We start from the raw sequence: 7,168 nt of genomic DNA, 5'->3' as shown, positions 1-7,168 counted from the left end.
TCGAACCCGGGTCATCGGCGTGACCAGCAAACGCTTTAACCACTAGGCTACCCCACTGACCCATATTCTGCTACTGGATGAGACGGTGCAAGTATCAGTTTCAATTTATAACCTAACGGTGTCTTAAAATTAGATTTGACAAATAACAGATATATTGAATAAATAATAAACACGTATGAAATGGGAGAATACATTTTTAATGGAGTCCATGTTATAAATGCCAAAAAGATCAGCTTTGTACGATACTGGAAACGAGCATTGAATTTATTGTGGTGAGGCCGACTAAAAAAGGCCGACGCTTTAATGTGAGTGAATTTAGTTTTATGACGCACTCAGTAATATTCCAGCTATATGGCGGCGGTCAGTAAATAATCGAGTGTGGAGCAGACAATCCAGTGATCAACAGCATGAACATCGATCTTCGCAATCGGGAACCGATGACACGTATCAACCAAGTCAGCGAGCCTGACCACGCAATCCCGTTAGTCGGCTCTTACGACAAGCATGGGTTACTGAAGATACATTCTAACCCAGATCTTCTGCGAGCCTGACCACCCGTCCCGTTTGTCGCCTTTTACGAGCAGTTTAGTTTTACGCCTCTTGTAGCTATATTCCAGCAATATCACGGAGGGGGACACCAGAAATGGGCTTCACTTATTGTAATCCATATGGGGAATCAAACCCGGGTCATCGGCATGACAAGCGAACGCTCTACCCACTAGGCTAACCCACCGCCCCTCTGCATTGAGGACATAAGACTGGGTCATCTCGGAGTCGGTACACTTTGTTCAAGAGGGGTATTCATCTTCAAACCCATATTATCTCAGTAAGCTCACGCGCATACGCACGCACGCACGTAGACACGCGCATGTATTTAATTGGAACAATATCGAGCCTAACATCTAACACCATACCAGTTCGGGTATCGACCACGGGACTATACCGGTCACGTGCCACTTGACGCCTACAGTTTCTGGTATGTAATGTCACACATCAAGATAACTAACACATGTTCTATTCTAAACGACAACCACTTGACTAGGATGACGTTATTTCTGTCAACTAGGGCTGCGCAATATAACCGGTTTACCGGTATTTACCGGTGAAGACATGCATTCGGAAAACTTCGTAACACTCGGAAATCTTCGGATATTTCCGTTTTTTGAATTGTTCTTTTCCCTGTTTCCTTAGTGCCAAATGTTAATTACATTTTTATTTTGTCATGATTAAAAGTTTTTATACACGGTTAATCAATCATAGTGATTGTGTTGTGTTTTTGCTTATAATCAAGCATTAACTCGATTATAAGTAGTTTTTGTTTAAAAAATAATCCTTGCAATATATTGCAACACATATCGCAATATATGCTTCCGCATCGCAATATATCGCAATATGAAAATTCTCTGCAATACCCACCCCTACTGTCAACGCGTGGATATGCGTCAACTGGGGAATAAGCTCATGTTAAGATGAAGTGTGCATTGATGAAGACGAAGGCATAGTTGAGTTCAAACTTCTTTAGGTACATGGCAAACAAATACACAAGACATAAATGTGGTGAGCGGAGAACCTGCTCAACCCCAGGGCGTTTCCTACGAGCGGCATTATATCCTGCTCGCGGTCGTCCTTACACAGACAGTCGGTATACCGGACTCGACTCTGTTTTCCTTCACACTCTAGATATGAGGTGAGGTGAAATTGGGTTTTACGTCGTGCTTGAGAATATTTCGTTCATATGACGACGTGCATGCGTGTGTGTATGTGTATGTGCGGCTGCTTGTACTAGCGCAGACTTAAGCTGGTTTTATAGTGCTAGCCCACTTAGATACCATGCCGCAGTGAAGCATGAATACCCCACTCAGACACAGTATACTGACTCCGAGCCGACCAGTCCTTGTTGTACCCATTAATGCCGAGCGCCAGGCAGGGACCAACAAGTACCATATTTGAACGTCTTTTGGCATGGCGCGGTCGGGGATCGAACCCGCGACCTTCCGCTCTCCGGGCGGACGCTCTAACCACTACACCACGGAGGCGGTCCTCTAGATGTGAGCATACTAAGTATACTAACTCAACAATGGACACATATAAAAACAATGGCACTTCCTTGACCAGTTGATGTGATGGCAGACACGGCAAAGGGGGGATGACCAAATAAGGTTGTAAATGTCATATACAGTAATTAACTGCCTGACAAGTCAATGTACAATGCGGAAGTGATAAGGATTACATAGAATACAGATTAGCGTCATATTTAAAAATTACAATAAAGTCTCACATGTCTTGAGTACATAGTTTTTAGTTTTTAAATATTTGGACGATGGCTGTCCTGAATTAGTCCATATAACAGTTCTACGGGAATGAGTTCTAAACACTGTTTTCGTTAATTTTCCGGGCTATCACCATGACAACGGTCAACGATTAGCACACTATCTTGCATTAGATCATCATCTAGTGACCTTCTACCCCACGTTCAGCTACAGGATACAACTGTCCGCAGGATGTGGCGGATTATCTGAAGATAATGAAATTGTTCTTATTCGTTCGTTCGTTACTTATAAGCCACCGTCTTGTGTGTCACACACACCCTGAAACAACTACATGTATATCAAAGAAAGCCTATGCAAGTCTAGAATTAGTGGCAAGTCTAGATTTCCACAATTTCAAAATGAAGAAAGTCTCTGGTCTCCTTTTTTTATATTATATGATTATGATTTAGAAAGTGTTTCTTTTCTGTAAAATATGTGACCTGTGAAGGTCCGGGTTAGAATGAATCTTCCCTAACCCCTGCTTGTCGTAAGAGGCGACTAACGGGATCGGGTGGTCAGGTTCGCTGACTTGGTTGACACATGTCACTGGATTGTCTGGTCCAGACTCGATTATTTACAGACCAACGCCATATAGATGGAATATTGCTGAGTGCAGCGTAAAACTAAACTCACTCACTCACTATAAAATATGTTCATTTCAGAGACCAGCCACCGTCATTCTGCTGAGTGTGGCGTTAACCAACGATTGCTGACAAATTCCATTACTTTTTGGATTCAAAGATCGTAACCTTTAAGCCAAACTGTATTTAACCACCAAAATTCCATTGTAAAATCAAATCAAGTGGAATAGTGATATTACACCTGGTACAAAAATGGAAGGAATTTGAAGCCTTCTGCTAGAAACGTTGGTTTGACATTTTGGGGTATCAGGTACCCTGTGAAACCCTAAATCTGAAAATACATAAAGTTTATCTCCTACATTTCTTACAAAAATTTAACGTGAATTGTGCGGATAAAAGAACTTCTTCGGCACTGACATTTCACCTGTGCTGTAAAATTACTGATCTCACAAAATCGATTTATTGAAACTTAAACCGTAACATTATCTTATGATGACAGAACGAATTTAAAACACTTCTACGTTTTAAAAAAACAACAACTCGACTTCTTTGTACATATGTTTTACGATATCACAAAATAGATATCAGGTTTACAGCTATCGTGAATTCGTGAATGATGGTGGTAGTGGGGAAGATTTATAGTGGTTAATAGAGCGTTGGCTTGTCACACCGATCGAAGACCCGGGTTTCATTCTCCACATGAGTACAATGTACAGTCAACTCTCGTTAATCCGACACTTGTGGTTGCAGAGAAATATGTAGGATTAACGAAATTGTCGGATTAACGAAAATGTCGGATTAATGTATTTGTGTGAAAATATCAATGTTTACTAAATGTCATGATCGTCATACTGTTGCATGCATATCAGAAATGGTAGATCTAGTTATCTTCATCGTATGTAAAAATATTCACAGAAATAAAAAAATACTAACAAGACATACTTGTTTTCATTTATTAACATTCATAGATGGCATAACATACATATATAATCACATAAGCGAACAGTTTCATATCTGTTTTATGACCACATTGGCACAAAACTCACGTTTGTTTTTACCGCATATCAGCTGCCATTATGACGTGTGACGCCCATTTCTGGTGTCCCCCGCCGTGATTTTGCTGGAATATTCTCGCTCGCTCACTCACTCGATCACTCCATTTTCCGTATGTTGATTTTTTTCAGTAAGTATTACTTTATTGGCTGCACAAAGGAATATATATTTGCGCTTGACATCGCGTCTGTTGAACACATGTTTTACATTCGTCGCTAGTTAGTTGTCCACGTTGTACAAAGCGTCTAGAAGCTAGTCCAACCGCAATATACACAATGTCGACGCTTTACAAAGTCACTGGATACATTGCTATAAATATAGTCAGTATTTCATGGCTTAATGTACGTATCTGTGATAACTTGCGTGTACTACAACAGTTGACATGCCTTAGTTGTGACAAACATTTCTTTGTATCCAATGCAAGCGAGGTGGCATGATGTGCTAAAAATATACCCCAAAAATCGATGTTTTCTAATGACCATCGATAGCTGTCGATAATCATTGTACAGCTTATCAATGTGACCACCTTCTGCTAATACACTCCTCCTTACTCTATTGTACCTTCTAATAAACCGAAACTCGCTTGAACATGCTTTTGCATGTGGTCATATCGGCAACGCCAACATATAGCGACACGGGTTATCGCCCTTGTCCCGCCACGGACGCCATCTTGCGAGAGAATTCACTAACAGGATATGAAAGTTGTAGAAGGTAAGGGTTTCAGAAGTTGCGTTTCATATGGCAGTGGCGACCAGTGATATAGATCTATTTGTCGTTATCTGCGTATTACGGGGTCTGAAATTCTGGGCGATGGTACGTACAGTTTGTCACTTGGTACAAGTGGTATGTCTTCGCGAGTGTCGCCAACACTTTGTAAACAGATCAGATAAGTTTCATCGGGTCACGCTTAGGGCAGAGGTCCGATGTGTTAACTGAAGGAAGTAGATTCATCCAGCATAACCTTGTAGACGAAGCAGCCTTGTCAGAGATAGACACACAGAGGCTTATATATAATCGCCAAAGTGTTCGGTAAATATATTCACCTATAAACAAAGTTTAGGACAGATTGAGGTCAAAATGATCTGAAATGCGATGTACTATGTTCAACATATGTTTATGTGTATGTGAAATGGTCCAATTTTAACTTTTGTGGTATATTACAAGCACTCTACTCACACAAGTTCTGAAACAGGGGAACTCCCTTAACCTTGTGCTTGGTTGTTTCAAACAATGTGCGTGACTGGTTGTCGCGTGTCACGTGCTGCCATTACATGGACGTGAAGTGCTAAATTTACTTGATCGGAAATCCTAGTTTCATATTCGGAATCAAGCACATGTGGCATGTATGATTTAACGAACACCATATAGTTGTGTCACGCTGCGGACAGAAAATTTGCTGAAACAAGAACTGAAAAAAATATTTTGATAATTGTGTTTACTGTCTTAATCATTTGTAAATCATTTCACCATTTTTACTGCATGTAGTCGAAAAAGCATATAATGTGCATGACATTTTCATGTAATGTAATGTAATACAAATACTGGTAATACAAAGATGTAGTTGTCTCGCATAAGTTAGGCTGAAAGGGGTCGTCGGCACAGGTATCCTACAGATACGTACCGCAGGTACGTTTCTGTATACAGATATGTACCCTAAACAAAGTCAAAATACAGAAACGTACCCGGTACCCTAAAAGGCGGACGAGTCCATATTCCGCAATCCAAAACCGAAACCGTATGTAGTTGTTCCCGTTCAACCGATTCCGAGTGGTATTCATGTGCATCGCGAAATATCCGTTACTGTGTATTCTCATTACTTACATAACGCAATCAAATGTATCTAATACAACAGTATGGCAGTTCCGGTCAAGAATACGACAATGGGAATGGAATCGTCCTAGGGTACGTTTCTGTATTCTCATTATGGCCACTGTACATGTCTGTATACAGAAACGTACCTGGGGTACATATCTGTAGTACCCGTGCCAACAACAACCCCTTCAGCATAAGTTAGTGCCATATTAACAGTGTAGGAAAGATGTAGAAAATCTAGCCTGTCCACAGGACTGGCAGGTCAAATTTGTTACCAGTCCTGCCAAAATCTAGCCTGTTCTCCAAATATAAATAAAACACCTTCGGCAGTAAATATTCAAAAAGGTTATAATCATTATATATATGTCATTGGTTTGCTAAAATTGACCCGACATGAGGACGGACTAGATATTTTTTTAACGCGTCCTCCACAAAATTCACCCGTCTCGGACGTTGGGACGGGCTATCTTTCCTACACTGATATTAAGTAGAAACTGTTGTTTGTGTAATGGGACCATTAGTAATTTATGGCTGTGGGGTAATGATGATTACATGGGGGGAGGGGGCATTCACATTGTACATGCTTGCCCATAAATATCATCACACATAATACCCCGTCCACCCCCAGCCATAAACTATGAACGGTCCCGGTCCCTTAGTGAGAAGACTAAATAAAAATGTTCTTAAGTATTTTGTCTGTTGTAGAATATGTGCCTACAACTGTTGCTTGTCATAAGAGTCGACTTAATTATTTGTTAAGAAAGTAAGATTGTTTATGGATAACAACTTCTTTTATTATATATATATTCCGACGTTTTGGTATGGATTCTTATACCGTTGTCAAGCAAGAGTGAAGTACTACAGCACAGAACAGACTTATATACATGAACAGGGATTAAGTAATAACAGCATGTAGGTATGAATCAAGGGGATTAACAACAACAACAATCCCCTTGATTCATACCTACATGTTATTACTTAATCCCTGTTCATGTATATAAGTCTGTTCTGTGCTGTAGTACTTCCATAAACAATCTTCCTTTCTTATTAGTCACCAACAAACAGATTAATTATATGTTGACTGCATCAGTGGTGTAGTGGTTAGAGTGCCCTCCCAGTGAGCGTAAAGTTCGTGGCTACGATGTCCGCATCTTACCCCAAAACGTTGAAGTAAATATGGTACTTGTTGGGCTAGTACTAGTCGTTCTTAAGTATGACATTAAACCCCATTTCTCCTCATCTCATCATGCAGGCAAAGGTGATCACTAGCAACCTGTGCTTAGACTGACTCGTTGAAAATGGATCATATGGTCGCACTCAGAGACTTTCTCGGTTGCATGTGATCATCTGTGAGCGAGTGAGTTAAGTTTTACAGCTCACTCAGCAATATTCTGGCTATATGGCATCTAGATG

Source organism: Haliotis rubra, unplaced genomic scaffold (assembly GCF_003918875.1).
Source record: "Haliotis rubra isolate DU_JTF1 unplaced genomic scaffold, ASM391887v1 Scf848, whole genome shotgun sequence".
NCBI lineage: Eukaryota > Metazoa > Mollusca > Gastropoda > Lepetellida > Haliotidae > Haliotis > Haliotis rubra.
This window is presented reverse-complemented; position numbering follows the sequence as displayed.